The sequence below is a fragment of the Tenrec ecaudatus genome, chromosome 11 (assembly GCF_050624435.1).
Source record: "Tenrec ecaudatus isolate mTenEca1 chromosome 11, mTenEca1.hap1, whole genome shotgun sequence".
Lineage (NCBI taxonomy): Eukaryota > Metazoa > Chordata > Mammalia > Afrosoricida > Tenrecidae > Tenrec > Tenrec ecaudatus.
Genome location: NC_134540.1, coordinates 90,388,677 through 90,406,740, shown reverse-complemented (window position 1 = coordinate 90,406,740; position 18,064 = coordinate 90,388,677). Strand labels below are relative to the sequence as shown.

General features: G+C 42.9%; 1 pseudogene; it reads left to right on the top strand.

The window, feature by feature from the left end:
- The first annotated feature begins 1,904 nt into the window (after positions 1-1,904).
- On the top strand, positions 1,905-13,072 carry LOC142461010 (class I histocompatibility antigen, Gogo-C*0203 alpha chain-like; annotated as a pseudogene).
- The last annotated feature ends 4,992 nt before the right edge of the window (positions 13,073-18,064 follow it).

The window sequence follows — 18,064 nt, the reverse complement described above, 5'->3', positions numbered from 1 at the left end:
AAGTATTGGCATCCATTTCTTTTGTGTGTGTGTGTGTGTGTTGGCTTCAATGGGGTTTATTACATCTAACTTCCATTCCCAATTGACTGACTGACTCAGGGAACCATCTTTCCGGCATCCATTTCTAACAGCATTAAAAAAAAAGACTTTGAAAAAGAATGCTGTACCATAGTGACTGAATTCTCAAAATATACAGTAAGCCCTACTCCAAAAATAAGCCCTAGTTACAGTTCTTCAAAGAGGTCAATTTACAGTAAAAATGGTGGTGTCCAGGCAACTACTGGTATACATATGAAGAAGTAAAATCAATTGAAAATAGAATTCAGCAAGACAGATAGATTTCACCATGGAAAACAGATTTCCCCCCCACCCCCCCTAAAAAAAAGAATTGCACTCTAAAGACACCACGAGACGCAAAACATACTGGATCACCAAGGGAGCAGACAGTAATTCAGGGTTTGGATAGTTTGGTATTATTATACCAAATTGTGGAGGGAAGGCCAGCCCCCCCCGCCCCACACACACATCTATTCATGGGTTTGACAAGCACAATTGTACAGTTGAAAAATATATATATATATATATGTCATAAAGAGCATGAGAGATTGAAATAATAGAGTCAGACACATTTCATAGTAGCCTTCTCATCTCAGCCCTGCTTGGTGGTCCACATGGAGATGGGAGACTGGAGGGCAGGAGAGAGGGGGAGGAGAAGGAGGAGAAGGGGAAGGGAACAGGTTAGTGAGGATGGGGAAGAGGGAGGGGAAGTTGAGCAGAGGTCAAGGGGAATCTTTATTGCTAACCAAGGTTTATATATCTTTGGGGGCCATGCAAGCCCACTAATTACAGTTGAAGACACGTCACAAGAAGGAGTTGCACTATAGGTTATATAGCAAGGAGAAGGGGAGAATCTAGGGATATGGAATATCCCTAGGAATAGGAAGGGGAGGGATTGGGGTATACATGTGACAAGAAGGGCAGATCCTAGATTCAGGATGGCAGCCTGTTCTCTGAATCTCCTTAGAACCCATTATCAGCAGGGTGTAAACTCCACCTACAGGGACCATACTAATGGTCACAAACCTTTACGGAGGATGTAGTCCATTGTCCTTAACAGCAGGGAGCAGTCCCTACCTGTGATGAGCCCAGACAGTAGTATAGCAACTGATTGCCTTCAAGGAGAATGTCTCTAAGCATCTGACCTCTCACCAAATGCTGGCAAATAGCCCCTATTGTTTGGCATCTCTTTGAGGGAGACAAAGCTGGGAAAAGTCTCTTTATAATCCACACAGACTGTGATGACATGACTATGATTGCATTGAGCAGCCTGTGTTAGAGCTTATACTATACACACTGTGTAGCTGCATGTGCTGCATTACTACATGTGCTGCCTTACAGCATGTACACAATGCAGCTTGTGTAGTTTGAGACCTAACGCAGACTGACGATATTCCAGAACGTGATGACATGACTGTTTGCATAGAGCAGCCTGTGTGAGGGCTCATAATATCCACACTGAGTTGTGTACACACTGTGTTACTGCATACTCAGTGTTACTGCACATGTATGGGAAGTGCTAGTGCGACACATGAAGTTACACAGTGTGTACACAACGCAGCATGTAAATTATGAGCCCTCACACAGGATGCTCTAAGCAAGCATAGTCAACACTGGGTCCAGATAGGGGTTAATAAGAAAATAAAAATTAAAATATAGCAGACTAAGGACTGTATATAAACGTACTATATATCCAAGACCAGAGATATACCGGGACTTGTATTCAGCAATGCTTGGGCGGACAAGGGGGCGTGACCAAGCTCAGGTAAGACTGTAAGGCTACATCATTGGTCACTGCCCTGGAGAAGAGCAGGAGAAGAGCAGCCACATCCAACGTTCATCCAAGGATGTTGTGCTACCAGCACACAGAGTGGGCAGGTTCGTGCCCAGTACAGCAGCAGTCATTGGACCACCCACAGAGGCTGCAGGTGCCCGCAGATAAGCCGGAGGGACCAGAGAACACCCCCATTGCTCTGGAGAACAGGTCAGTGGACCCTCATTCGAGTATAAGCTGAGGGGGGCTTTTTCAGCATAAAAAAATGTGCTGAGAAACTCGGCTTGTACACGAGTATATACGGTAATCTTTGTGCCAATGGAAAACAATGATTAGAGGTCAAGACTAATATCAAAATGAAGCAAAATTAGAGCGTACATCAACTTGAATCATTGAAAACTTACAGTGAATTTATAGGAATGCTTCCCCACATAAAGCAACAGTTTTCAGATGGGTCAACCATTCTAAGGAAGGTGGGGAAGACTTTAGAGATGAATTCAAGGCAGAGAAGTCAGCTCGGATTACGGTGACAGTTTTGGGGATTGTTGTCATTGTGGAGTTGGCTGAATCACAGCGATCCCAGTACAATAGAGGTCACACTGCCCTGTCCAGCCATAGTCACCATGGTGGTTGTGTTTGAGCCATTGCTGTGTGCTGCCAATCCATGTCCTTGATGGTCCTCATCTTTTTCACTGCCCCTCCACTTTAACAAATACGATGTCCTTGTCCAGGGACTGATCTCTCCAGACAACCTGTCCAAAGTACATGAGACAAAGTGTTGCCATCCTGGCTTCTAAAGAGCATTCTTGTTCTACTTCTTTCAAGATAGATTTGTTTGTTCTTCTGGTAGTTCATGGTATTTTTCTATTTTAAAAATAGTTTTATTTGTATATAATTCACATATCATACAATTTAAAAATACAATCATATTAACACGAGTTGTGCAATCATCACTATAATCCATTTCAGAACATTTTCTTCTCATACTTATTGTTAGCTCCCCATTTCCCCATAACCTCCCCCACCATACTCTTAGGTAATTATCAATCCAGTTACCATCTGGGTTTCATATACACAAAATCATACAAAATACAAACCAAAATAAACAAACAAAAAACCCCACAAAACAACAATGACAAAACCAAACAGAAAAACCTCAATAAAAAGAAAGCAGAAAATGTGAAAAACAGAAAGAACTTTAAAATGGGTTAAAGTGAGATCCAATGATAAGGTATTAATTTCAACTTAACTACATCTGCCATAATTGAATTAACAATGTTCTCTGTCTGATAGGATGGCTACTCACATCCCTGGACTGTGGTCACAGGTGATTCACTGCAGGCTAATTCATGTGCGGACTCTACAAACAGATGTTGGGCTTCCCCTGTCATCCACAGCTTTCTGCAAACCAGATGTTCCAGATTTAAGCTTTGGTACCATTCACTCCTTCAGATTTGGATTTTATTATTACAGCCGTGGATTACACAAGCTGGTAAGCCTCTTCCATGTGGATGTGCTTGACGCCTCATTTAGATGGCTACTTGTTCAAAGACAAGCCTATAAGATCCCAGACACTATTCTGTCTGATATCCAAGCACCATGTGATTTCTTCACCACACTTTGCTGTCGCATCCATATCTTCAGTGATCTCTTCATGAGGGTGAGTATCAAGTAGGGTCGTGTCGTAAGAACGAAGATTAGATTATCCACTTATACATCTATGGTTTATATATATATTGATGGTTCATTTGGGGGACATCAGTATCATTTTATGACACAGATCATCATCAGTCATCCTCCCGGGACATGGGGTGAGTCTATTGATAGTGTCATTAATTTACTCAATGGTATAGAATTTAAAATCCAGTTGAGACCAGGAACTTATGCATATATAGATTGGCTTTTTAGATCACAAAACTTGAATTGTTGACTTGTATACATTAAACTTTTAATTGACTGGATACCATTTACACAAACAATGTGGATTGGTAATAGGGTGCACTTCCAATAATACTCATTCACAGAGGCAGAACTGTGCCTACCAGACTAACACGTGTCATAAGAAAGTAAAAGAGCATTAAAATAGTAACTATATGGTGGCCTTGGGCCATCATCCATTGGGCACATTCAAAGAAAGGGATCCAAACCAAAGTCTAATGCACCACCTCCCAGCCTTGGCATAGCAGTCATCTGTTTCTCCTTACTCGGGTGTTTCAGCCTTTTATCCAAGGGAGTATACTAGTTCCTTAAATCTGCTACAGGTGAGTTTGAGATAATGCCCAATTCGCTTAAGTGAAACCCCTTCTGGCAGGGTCTATGAAAGATGTTATGTGCCTCAAAAGGACAGAGTCTCTAACACGAGGCTTAGGTCACTAAGAGATGGATAGAAACAAGGTCAAATGTATACACTTAGGAACCAGGTGTCTTCTCCTCTTGACTTTTATATGAATATGTTAAGTTTTTTTTCTGAGACAGATGTTGCTTCACCTGGTTTACCCACCAACAGAAGGTAATTTCCTTTTTCAAGACATGCCTCCCAATCCCCATCAGCCATCCTGACTTGACTTTCCCGTGAAGTTCGTGTGTGGCTCCTGTAGAAGTATCCCTTGATTTGGAGTGACCTTAGCACAATGGTGTACGGCAGTAACTGAATGGTCTTCGCCCTTTCCTCTTGTCTTGAGAACCTCACCCCAACTAAGGTGAGGTCTCCTCCATCATATAGTTGGGACTCCTTGGCACCAGGCAGGCGTTCTACCTCAATGTTTAGGAGACTAAGTTGGATTACCTGAGGGCAGAGCCTGCTTCAGTTCCAGTGTTTCTCTTCGGAGTCGTGGACTCACGCTATGTGTCCTTTAGTGATTGACTAACTTCACTCAGCACAGTCCAGGTCCAGCCATGTCGTGAGGTGTCTTATGGTTCCATTGCTGTGTTTTAGGGATTCACAGCCTTCCATCGTGTGTATGTATCATTCTTCTACTGATGGGCATGTGGCCGGTTTCCAGTTTCTTAGTATTGTGAACTGTGCTGCAATGGAAATGAGAGAGCATGTGTCTGTTCACATTCTGTCTCTTACTTCTTTGGGGTATATGCCCAGCAAAGGTATTGCTGGGTATATCAATTCCCAGGTGTTTTAGGCAGCACCTATCACTTTACCAAATGGTAGTACACATTTACAAGCCCACCAGCCGTGGATATAAGAGTTCCAGTCTCTTCTCACCCTCTCCAGCATTGGTTATTTTCTGGTTTTGGTTTTGTAATTTGGTTCTCATGTGGGGTGTGAAGTTCTATCCCTTCATTGCTTTAACTTGCATCTCTTAGATGGCTAGTGAGCATTTCCTCATTTGTTTGTTAGCCATTTGAGTATCATTACTTATGAATTTTCTATTCATGTTCTTTGCCCACCTTTTAATTGGATCATTTTAATTTTCTTATTGAGATGTTGCCAGTTCTGTAGATTTTAGTAATTAGTCCCTTGTCCATTGTGTCATTGCTACAGATTTTTCCCCAGTCCATGGGTTCCCATTTTACTCTTTTGATGTGCATAAATGTTTTATTTTTAGTAGATCCTTGTCATCTATTTTGTCTTCCACAGTGTGTGTGCGCTTCCTTGATTATGTTTAGTAATCTGTGTATGCCGTGCAATAGGGCCTTTAAGTTTGTCCCAATTTTCTCATTGATGACCTTTATAGCTCTGGGGTTTACATTTTAGTCTCCATGTTAAGTTTGTTTTTTTGTGCACGGGGCCAAATATAGTTCCTTTTTCATCCTTCCACAGAAGTTCTAATTTTGCCAGCATCGTTTAAAAAAATCATTTGGTTGTAAGTGGATACTTTTATTTTTGAGTTTTCTACGTGTTCCATTGGTCTGTATATCTATTATTGTACCAATACCAGAAATATTTTGTCCTCTGTGGCCATGTAGTTGTTTTTGAGGCTGGGGGGTATAATGTCTTTTACTTTATTATCCTTTTTGAGATTTTTTTTCAATTTATTCTGTTGTTCTTATGAGTGCTCCCCACATCTCCTGAAAGGACTTAAATATCATACATCTGACTCTCTTTCTGATGGTTCCAGGACCTCTTTGTTAGAACACTCCCCTGGATTTCGGTGATTTTCAGTTGCTTGTGTTTTTAGTTTTGGGGGTTTACTGTGGTTGACTGCTGTTTCCTCAGCATTGGGTGAGCTACTGGGTTACGTAGGGGTAGTTGACTCTGTCTAGTGACTTGGGCAAGGTCTAATAGGAGCTGGAAAACACACTGTGGTGAAATGAAGAAAGGGGGAGAGTGCTAGATACGTGGAGAAAGTGGGGGGTTGGGAAGAAGAGAGAGAATAAAATAAATTAATGAGAGTAATAATATGAAGTCATCTTAATAGACACACAGATTTGTAAAAATAATTGGAATAAGTATTTTAAGAGGGGTAATCTAATTCGGTTTCATGGAAATGTAGTTCATGAAGAGAATGAGAGAGTGCAGGAAGTGATCATGGCTGGGGCAGGAGAAAAGTGTAACAAACATTCAGACCAGAAGACCAGGATTGGTGTATGTGTATATTTACATACATTTATTTACTTATAAAAAGAAATATTAAAGAACAAAAGAGTGAGAGAAGGTAAAGGAGAGAAGATGAAGTTTTTTTTAAAGACCGAAAAGGAGAATGAGAAAAAGAAGGACAAAGGTGTGGGTGTGTAGAGAAGAGAAGGTACAGCACAAGACAGGTCGTGGGCTGTGTGGGGGTTGTGGGGTTCTGATGCGACTGCAGTGTGCCTGTGGGGGCAAGACCCGGCACGCCGGGAGCTACAGGTGTGCCGTTTTCACCCGGGGAGAATGTGTATCCTCAGGATGTTGGGGTCGCACCAGAAAATGAGGTGGGAAAGAACTAGAATAAAATAATGAATGTATTATAATAGAAAAAACCCAAAGAAATTTAAAAAAATGTTAACTGCCTGTGGATGAAGACTTCTTTCCCATTGGCTGCGTTATCATGTGCACAGCTGTGCTTTGTGAGAGGGAAATCAGGTGGAGACCGAGGCCACTGAAGGAGGCAGAAAGTAAGAAGGAAGAAAGAAGCAACAAATGGTGAAACCGTAGCTTGGGTACTGAGCTGCTCGCGTGTCCTGCTATCCAAGGAGGGGCCTTGGGGGCCACCAGGGTAAGAGATGTGGCCTCAGAGGCTGTGGCCCATTGGTAAGGCAGAGATGAGCAGGGCTCACAGAAGTGGCTATGCTGCTGCTCCGCCGTAAAGCGGGGTCTGCCAGGAGGCAGTGCTGCTCCCCACTTAAGAAACTGTGGTCTAGTTAGCTTTCAGGTGGATTTTCTCCCTGTCGGGAAATGCAGGTTATCCCTCCTGCTGGGACCGCTACCACAGATGCAGAGGAGATGTCCCTGCTGGTTATCTGTCGGCCATATTTCCTCGTCCTCGCTCATGGTATTTTCAGTATCCTTCACCAACACCCACAATCCAAAGGCAGCAATTGAGTACGGCCTTGAGTAAACGCTTCCTTCTTCAAGGATTAAACTTCCTATCCATGTGACATGATCAAAAATACCATGATGCGTGGCAGAAACATCCGAATCTTCAAAGTAACATCCTTGCTCTTTTAAGATTTGTCCAGTGCATATGTCGTGTGCTCTCTTGACTGCTGCTTCCCTGACCACTGAGTGTGGATTGGAGCCAATGAAACCTGGACAGCTTTCATCTTTTCTTGGTGTATCAGGATGTTATTATCTGTTGGTCCAGATGAGAGGATTTGGGTTTTTTTTTTGTTTCTCTATTTCTTTTTGCCATGAATAAGAAATTGACTTTAAAAAATCATTATATTGGGGGCTCATACAGCTCTTATCACAATCCATCCATCCACTGTGTCAAGCACATTTGTACATTTGTTGCCATCATTTTCAAAACATTTTCTTTCTACTTGAGCCCTTGGCATCAGTTCCTCATTTTTACCCTCCCTCCCCTCCCTCCCTCATAACCCTTGACAATTTATAGATTATTATTATTTTGTCATGTCTTACACTGACCAAGAAATCAACTTGTTTGTGGCAAAAACTCCAAATGTTAGTATTGTCCAGAAAAATTGAACAGGTTTATTTAGAATTGTGATACAGTTGAATTGCTGAAACATGTTCACTGAAATATTTTGACTTGCATTAATGCTTTATGTCCCTGCATTTATGTTTAACATTCACACACAGATGAAAATGGGGGAAAAAAGCTACCAATACTTAAATTTCTGTCCTCTATTTTCCCATGCTAAATCATATGCTCAGGTACCTTTTGACCAGGGGGGGGGCAGCTGGGTGGGGTGGGGGTGGGGTGGAAAGATCTAATAATGACAGCAAGAAGAGGTTTTTGTTTTGTTGTTTTTTAAGGAATGAAATCCTTCCCATCGTAGTGAGTTCTTAAGCATGTTTCCTACATAGGTGGCGAGGTGGTCGGACATCTTTTGGGCATAATTGTTGCATGTTTGACATAGTTATCACCCAGGTTGGTGTCTTCAAAAACGCCAATGAGATTGGCCTCACTTGCCTCCTGCACAGCCCCAGTAACTCCTCTGGACTCCCAGACTGTTTTGAAGTCCAGAGCAACTTCTCACTGGAAGGGAAGTTTGGAAACCAGAAGATAATGTATAAATTCACGAGGGGCACCAGTACCGGGTCTGCGAGGATTGGGTTTTTGCACCCTGCTGGCACAGGGCACACTCTGAGCGGCTTTTGTAGCTTGCGGCTTCCTGGGTGCTTTGCCACCGGTTCATTAGCCAATCAGCAGGCCAATGGCTTTGTATGTGTTGGAGCTGTGGGAGCTAGAGGCCCAGCTGGTGTGAGAGAACAATGGCCTTCAGCAGCTGTGAATACAGTCCGGTGATTCTTTATATTACATTGTAGTCCATATTGAAGGCTGTAATCCCTGATCTTCAGCAGCAAGTGCTTCAATTCCTCCTCATTTTCAGCAAGCCATGTTGTATCGACTGCATATTACAGGTTGCTAATAAGCTTTTCTCCAATCCTGATACCACATTCTTTCTCATATAATCCAGCTTCTCTGATATTTTCTCAGCATACAAATTACATAAATATGGTGAGAGGATACCACCTTGCCACCCACCCTTCCTGATTTTAACCCTGCAGTATTTCCTTGTTCTATTCCCACAACGTGCACTTCCACGTACAAGTTCCGCCTGAGCACTCTGACGTGCCCCGACATTCCCGCTCTCCCAGACTCTCCATACTTTGTTATGACCCACACAGCTGAAGGCCTTGGCACAGTCGAGAAAACACACGGAAACGCCCTTCTGGTCTTCTCTGCTTTCAGCCAAGACCCATCTGACATCAGCAATGATAGCTCTTGTTCCACGTCCTCTTTTGAAACCGGCCTGAGCCTCTGGCAGTTCCCTGTCAATGTACTGCTGCTACTATTGCTGGATAAGAGTCAGAAAAATTTACTTGCAAGTAATATTAATGGTATTTTTCTATAATTTGAGTATTCTGTTGGATCGCTGACTGTGAAGCAGACTGCTGACTGCTCATACGTAAGCTAAGGATGAAGCTGAAGACAATGAAAACATGTCTGAGAGCCAAACTCGACATTGGGTCTACGCCACCTGAATTTGGAAAGTGTCTCCAAAACCTGATGTGACTCACTGAACACTAGTGAAGGCCTGATGAGCCGCGGGATGGCTTCAGGAACATTATGCACGAAGGCAGCAAAAGGTCACTAGAAAGACAGAAGCGCTCAAAGTGGAGGTCAGAAGAGACGCTGGACCTTGCCCTTAACCGTAGAGTAGCTAAGGCAAATGGAAGAGATGATGACGTCAAAGAGCTGAACAGAAATATTATAAGGAAATCTGCAAAGACCTAGAGTCAGAAGACCAAAAAATGAGGAATACGCTCAGCATGAACTGAAAGAACTAAAGAAAAAGTCAAGCTTTGGGTTTTAATTTGGAGATTCTGTAGGCAAAATATTGAATGATGCAGGAAAGAACACACATAGTCACTGTACCAAAAAGAACTGGTCGATATTCTACCATTTCAAGAGGTAGCATGTGAGGAAGAACCAATGGTGCTGAGAGAAGAAGTTCAAGCTTCACTAAAAGCATGAACCACAAATAAGGCTCTAGGTATTGATGAAATACTAATGGAATGATTCAACAATTTGATGAAGCACTGGAAGCACTCACTCATCTATGCCAAGAAATTTGGAAGACAGCTACGTAGCCAACTGACTGGAAAAGATTCATATTTGTTCTATCAGAGGATATGATAGGATAACAATTGTGATGTTTCATACCCAGGCTGTCATCCACAGGGAAACTAGCAAGATCCAAACCCATGAGGTTTATTAAAGTCCAGATTAAGTATCTCTCTCTCTCTCTCTCTCTCTCTCTCTCTCTCTCTCTCTCTCTCTCTCTCTCACACACAGCAACAGCAGCAACTAAGAATTAAACCACAGTTTTATTAAAGAATAGAGTCACTTCAAGATATAACAAAATAATAATTTATAAATTATCAAGGATTCATAAGGGTTGGGGGAGCGGGGAGGGAGGGGAAAATGAGGAGCTGATGCCAGGGACTTAAATGGAGAGCACATGTTTTGAGAATGATGAGGGCAATGAATGTACAAATGTGGTTTACACAATTGATGTATGTATGGATTGTGATGAGAGTTGTATGAGTCCTAATAAAACTATTTAAAAAGAATGGAGTCACTTCAAAGGAAATGAAGCAGGTCCCTGTCTTGAGAAGAGTACCTAGGTAGGTAAGAAAAACTTCACTTCGGAGCAGAGCAGGTCCCCACCCCCCTTGTGAGTTGAGAAGTAACATTGGCCAGGGCAGCACTTCTAGTTTTTAAATGGCACTTTCAAAGGGAGGGGCTGGTCGCTTTGCAGATGGTTAATCAACTTTCTAATTAGCTGCTCAGTTCGTCATGGGGTCTCATACATCATTTCTTTCTGTTGTATCTGGGCTGAGGCTCTGGGCCAGCATGTCTCAGAGTTATCTTCGAGTACTGTCCTGTGTTGGGATTGTCACTGGGGCCTGCCTTCAAGGTTAAGGTGTTTCCCAAGCCATTTCCCACAGTCTTTTGTTCATAACGTGTTTCATAGAGTCCTTTGTTGATTCCTTTAACACGCAGGGCAGGAGCCCCTGTAATAATTATAATGACAATGACTTCAAAATGCTGGGGCACACAAAAGAAGACTTAAAGGGTAAGGGAGTGTTTCTTGTTCACGGAGCACCGAGTTTCTGTTTACAATGATAGGGACATTGCATTGATTAAGGGAAGGGGTAGCAGCTGATTAGTGCATGGAGCTTTAATTATTGTCAATAAGTAGTTGTATACTTGTCAAAAGTTGAATTGGCAAAAATTGTGTGACAGCTATATTTACAACAATCTCACACACACACACACAGTAGCTGCTGAGGCTGATTAAGTACAACCAAACACCCCATGAGATTTGGTTTCTTGGTTTGGAGGTTTAGACACGCTGAGTGCGATTGTACTACTACATTGTAGTTCCTTGCATGGTGCCTAGAGCCTCAGAGCCTGCTGTGAGGCCAGCCAGCACACAGCTTGTCTCTGCTTGCCTGAGCAACCGAGGAAAGGAGGCAGAAGCAGGAGGCAGGGAAGGAACATGGGACCACTGCCTCCATCAACAAACCATCTCCTTTACTACAAGATTAGAAGACCTGGATGACACTCAGCTAACATTACTGAACATGGTGAGACAAAACATTCACATGGAGGAAGCACACCAACGGTGCGATCATGAGGAGTCATAGGGACTGGGTTCAAGGCATTAGCAGACACATAACAAACAAAAGCATATTGTTGAGAATGAGGGGGCTGGAGCAGAGATCAATGTCCATCTGTAGACAGTGGAACAATCTCCCCACAGAGGGGCCGCAAGGAAGGAATGAGTCACCAGGGTGCAGTAAAGCATTAATGAAACACATTATGTTCCTCTGGTTCCTTGAGGCTTCCTCACCCCCCACTACCATGACCCCAGTGCGGCTTCTCAATTCAGACTAGACCGGAACATGGACACAGGTATAGAAAGGGATGGGAGCTCACGCCACACAGAATCCAGGAACAGGAGTGGGAATAGTGATACCAGAAGGATAGTGGGAAGAGGGGGAGATGAAGGGAGAAGGGAGAAACTGATCACAATGATCAACACATAACCACACACCCCTCTACAAGGGGAAGAACAACAGAAAATATGAGGGAAGGGAGACAGCAGTCAGTGTGAGAGATGAAAATAATCACAATGTACAGTCGATCAGGGCGTTATGAGGGTGGGGGTAAGATGGGGGCAAAGAGCTGATAGCAAGGGCTCAATAGAAAGTAGATGTCTAGAAAAGAATGAGGTCAACATATGTTTAAACATGAAATGTGCCTGATTCAACTGGTGTATGGATTGTGATAAGAGTTGTACGAGCCCCCAATAAAATGATTTTAAAAATCAATAGGGGGATCCCGATCACAAGGAAGAAAATGCAGAACTGAGCTTCAAATTCTCATGAACTCTAATCTGGGGGGGGGGGTGGGGAATTTATTGGACGTTAAACATTACATAAAAAGAGGATCAGGGATGGATGCCTCCTCTGGGGGTACCTGCAGTGGGGCTACGACGGCGCCAATTTTATCACCGTGAACGAGGACCTGAGCTCCTGGGACGGCTGCAGATGACATAGCTGAGATCACCAGATGCTACGGGGAGAAGGTGCGACTGGCGGAGTTTGAGAAGGACTTCTCTGAGGGCACGTGTGTAGAGGATGTCCACAGTTACCTGGAGAAGAGGAAGGAGATGTTGCAGAGCGCAGATCCCCCAAAGGCACATGTAACCCACCACCCCATCTCTGAACACGAGGCCACGCTAAGGTGCTGGCCCCTGGGCTTCCACTCTGCGGCGATCGCTCTGACCTGGCAGCGAGACGGGGAGCACCAGACCCAGGACACTGAGCTGTTGTTGGAGACCAGGTCTTCGGGGGACGGAACCTTTCAGAAGTGGGTAGTTGTGGTGGTGCTCTCTGGTGAGGAGCAGAGATACATGTACCATGTGCAGCATGAGGGGCTGCCTGAGCCCCTCACCCTGAGATGGGAGTCCTCTGCTCAGTCTGCCAGCCCCATCACGGGAGTCATCGTGGGCCTCGTATTCCTTGTGGTTATTAGAGCTGTGGTCACTGGTGGTGTGGACAGGAGGAGGAAGATCTCGGGTGTACTGCATAATGCGCATACTTGATGTATTGACATTACGTAGCAATTGTGGCAGTTACTTAATCTACTGTCAACTTGAGTGAAGGGGTGGAGGCTAGCCTGTCAATCAAGTTACAGCTAATGAAACCTCAGTGTGGGGCTGGCCTTCTAGTGAGGATTCTGGGAACTCCTGTCTTCCTCCCTGGATGTGGGAGACACTCTCCCTGTGAGACATTCCTGTTGACAAGACACATGGAGCTATGCTGATGGAGTCAGAGCCCTGGAGCTGAAGGAGTCACATGGAGATCCACACCAGTGATGAGATGCTTCCACTACCACTGGATCTACAAAACTGTTTCCACGCACTGGCCTGTGATCTTCCTGCATTCAGCATCATTACATGTGTTGCATGAGTCTGAAGAGGAATTTATAGAGTAGTATCAGACAAATGGGCTAATATCGGACTTATGGATTTGATCTGGACTAGGCTGGGATGTTTGGATTTTTTAAGATCATTTTGTTGGGGGCTCTTAAGAACTCTTATTATAATCCATACATCTATGTGTCAGGCATATTTGTACATATGCTGCCATCATTCTTTTCTAGACAATTACTTTCTATTGAACCATTGATATCAGCTCCTCTTTATTTCCTCCTCCCTCCCCCTGGGATGTTTTCTTAATACACTCTTTCTTATTAAAAAAAGGAGAATCAATAAAATGTGAAAAATATGTATAATCTTAATCAGAGAAAATGAGTAATATGTTTAATTAGAATGATGACTGTGTAACCTCACTCAAGGGGAACGAATAACAGAATTTCTGGTGAATGGATACACTGGACGGTGTAAGATATGGCATATATGTAAAGGGTTCCTGGGGGGTAGGATGGAGGAGGGAGGGGAGAGAGGGGTGGCGATGTGGAAGAGTTCAGGAAGAAACTGTTTTAAAATTGATGGTGGTAGCTATTATAAAATTATGCTTGATCTAACTGAATTATGGATCATTATAATCTGTAAGAGCTCCCAATAAAGTGGTTAATACAAGAATTATACCTAAAATCAATATTGAAAATGACTTTTAAAAAAATCAATATCGAAAAAGGCTAAATATTGAACAGAAAAGTGGCAAACGTATATGAAAAGTTTACAGAGAAAGATACATCACTGGCTATCGAACTCACTCAAAATAAGAGAAATGGAAATGAAAAAACAGGGAAGTACAATTTCTTCACGTATCACACCAGCAACGATGTAAAACGCAGGTTTGATGTCTCATTGTATTTGCAAAGGCTGGGAGTTCATAGGCTGCTACTGGGAATGTAAATTAGATAATTGGTGCTATTGCTGATATCACATGACAAACATTTCTATGACATCTTTATAGATGGTAGAAAATAGTCTGTAACATTTTTGAGTACTCAATTATTCATATTGGTTATTATTGAAATGTAAAAAATATTGTCCCTATTTTTAATTGTTTTATTAGGGGCTCATACAACTCTTATCACAATCCATACATATATCAATTGTGTAAAGCACATTTGTATATTCATTGCCCTAATCATTCTTAAAACATTTGCTCTCTGCTTAAGCCCCTGGCTTCAGGTCCTCATTTTTTCCCCTCCCTCCCCGCTCTCCTCTCCCTCATGAACTCTTGACAATTTATAAATTATTATTTTGTCATGTCTTGCCCTGTCAGACGCCTCCCTTCACCACTTTTCTGTTGTCCGTCCCCCAGGGGGAGGTCACATGTAGATCCTTGTAATCGGTTCCCCCTTTCCAACCCACCCTCCCATTATTGCCACTCACACCACTAGTGCTGAAGGGATCATCTGTCCTGGATTCCCTGTTTCCAGTTCCTATCTGTACCAGTGTACATCCTCTGGTCTAGCCAGACTTGCAAGGTAGAATTGGGATCATGATAGTATGGGGGGAGGAAGCATTTAGGAACTAGAGGAAAGTTGTATTTTTCATTGTTGCTACATCGCACCCTGACTGGCTCATGTCCTCCCTAATACCCTTTTGTAAGGGGATGTCCAGTGGCCTACAAATGGGCTATTGTCTCTATTAATATTCTCTATTTTGAGTAACAATCTAGTGTCACTTTTACTCTGTGAGGTTGTTATATTTGAGGAACATCAATTCCAGTATATAAAAATACATTAAATCAAGTAGAAATTGTCCTGTCTTAATGTTTTATACCTAGTATATGAATTTTTGAAATTGTATTTGAAATAATTGGAAGCAATTTCCTCAGAGGTCTAGAGGAACTGACTTGAATTTTTATTATTAGACTTTTCAGATTAGAAATTGTATTATTTATTGTATAGCTTTGTTTAATACCTTATAATAGCATTATTAGGCATCCCCTCTACAAACATTCCTGCTACTAAAATATTATTAGATAATCCTAAACCTTTGTTTTAGTAAGCTATATGAGCTTAGAATCCTGTTACGGAAAGATTTAGCTTGATAATGAGCAACTGTTACCCAGAACATACTCTGTGTGGAGGGTTGATTGTATTCTTAATGTAGGACCAGGAAATAGATACCTGTTTAGTGATATTTTTAGGCAAACCTCAGTATGCTATATTTCTGAAAGGTAAATGTAAAACATATAAAAAAGTCAACTAAATGTCATCATTCTAACAATACTCATTGTTTTCCCTGTAGTGTATGTCTGTTAGAGAGTCAGCAGAAAAGAGCCAAGCCTTCATTGGGATGGGTCGACACAGTGGCTGTAACCATGGACTTCAATATAGCAACAATGGTGAGGATGGCACAGGACTGAGCAGCGTGTCATACTTGGTTACAGCGTGTGGAAACTGACCTAATGACATCTGACAACCACCTGTGCTCTTGTTAGGTGAGATCTGTACTTGTCTAGCTGGCTGGGGCACTTTAAATATTAACAGAAAGCATAGGAGAGCGGCATTTTAAATCAGTGAAATAACTATATAACCATCTGGGAAAGTTGGATTCTAGCTACACTCTACCCAAGTAAACTCCACAAGCATGGGAACTTTAAACCTGAAAGACGAAACCTTACGAGTGGCAGAAGGAAAATGGGAGCATTTTAAATATATAATTTCTGACTTGGAAAGGTTTTCCCAATGCTGACAATGGGTCAGATGTTATACTGAAGGTTTCCTCGACCTGCAGGGTTGTGGGATGAACAAGCAGGAAGACCACAAGCTGGTGGATGCAGGAATACAGGAACCCCAGGTCAGCCGGGCAGGCTTGTGGCTGCAGAGGTCAATGAATCCATGGTCTACAGGGCAGATGATAGGCTGCTGCTGGCTTCAAGGCTTGGCAAGCATTATGGTGTGTTCTTGGCACAAGTGCAAAGAACTGGAGGTTGAAGAGCAAGGTGCAGGGTAAAGACTTAACAGGAAGCAAACAAGCCCTCCATGGTGTCGACTTGTAAAGGGAGTAAGCTACAGCCCAAGGAAGTTTCATCAGGACTGCAACCTGATTGAACTGATCGACTACTCATAGCAGATCTCATTACGGAGTCGATTACATTGTTGTTGTTAGGGGCCATCATGTTGGTTTTGACTTATAACAGCCCTATGTACAACAGCACGAAACACTAGCCAGTCCTGCAGCATCCTCATTGGTTTTTATGTTTGATCCCATTGTGACAGCCACCATGTGGGGTGCCTAGGTCTTAATTGTCAAAACTGTGGACCGTAACAAACTATGACTAGCCTTATGGAAAATGGTGAGTTAGACCAGGTTGACTAGAGAAACAAATCCAGAGACACCCACATGTGTGTAAGAGAGATTTATAGCAAAGAGCAATTTTATGTTGAGAAAACATCCCAGCCCAGTCCAGATCAAGTCTATAAGTCCAATATTAGCCCACATGTCTGATACTAGTTCATAAATCCCTCCAAGACTCACACAGCACATACCATAATGCTGAATGCAAGAAGAGAACAGGCCAGTGGGTGTAAAGTCTTGTGGAAGCATCTCAGCACTTGCTCCTCCAGCTCTCTGAGTGTGGTTCTTCAACAGGAAGTTGAAGTAGAGAGAGAGTGTGGGCCAGCTCCAGGGAGACAGAGAGGAAGTTCCTAGAATCCTCATGAGAAAGCCACGCCCACGAGCAGGCATCACCAGGCTGTGACCTGATTGACAGGCTAGACTCCACCCCTAGATCTATTTATCAAGTTGACATGAAATTATGTAACTAGCACAAATGGTAATTCCAGAACATTTACTTCATTGTGCTTCTGTAGAACGTATACATGGATCAAGAGGCATGGATCAAGGGAATATTGCATGGTTTAAAATCAGGAACAGTGTGCATCTGAGTTATATCCTCTCACTAAATTTATTCAATCTATATATGAGCAAATCATCAGAGAAGCAGGGCTTAATGATGACAAATGCGGCCTCAGGATTGAAGGAAGGCTTATTAACAACCCAGGATATGCGTATGAAACAAACTTGCTGAAAGTGAGGAGGTCTTGAAGCACTTGCTGATGAAGATCAAAGATCGCAGCCTTCAATGCGAGTTGCAACTTAATGCAAAGAAAACCAAAATTCTCACAACTGGACCAATAGGTAACACCATGATAAGCGAAGAAAAGATTGATGTCAAAGATTTTGTCTTTCTTGGATTCACAATCTTCGACACCTCATGATCTCACGGGTTGGTGTACTTCTTCCATGTGGGCTTTGTTGCTTCTCAGCTAGATGGCTGCTTGTTTACCTTCAAGCCTTTAAGACCCCCGACACTATATTTTTTGATAGCTGGTGAGGTAGGTAGTTTATTGTGCCAATCTGGCTGATAAACACATGTGGGGTTAATTGAAGTGCGAGGGACGCTCGCCTTTCTTGTTCTCGGCTCTCTTACTTCTGATGATCAGAGCAGGCTACAGGTGTCTTAGCCAGTTCCCTGCTTCAGCTGGCAAGGCTGACTTCCTGCAAGACATCCCTGAGGAGAAGCCTCATGGACCTGCCCTGATGCAGCCCTGGGTGCTGGAGCAGCACTGTGGAGATCCCTGCCAGAGCTGAGATGCTTACACATTC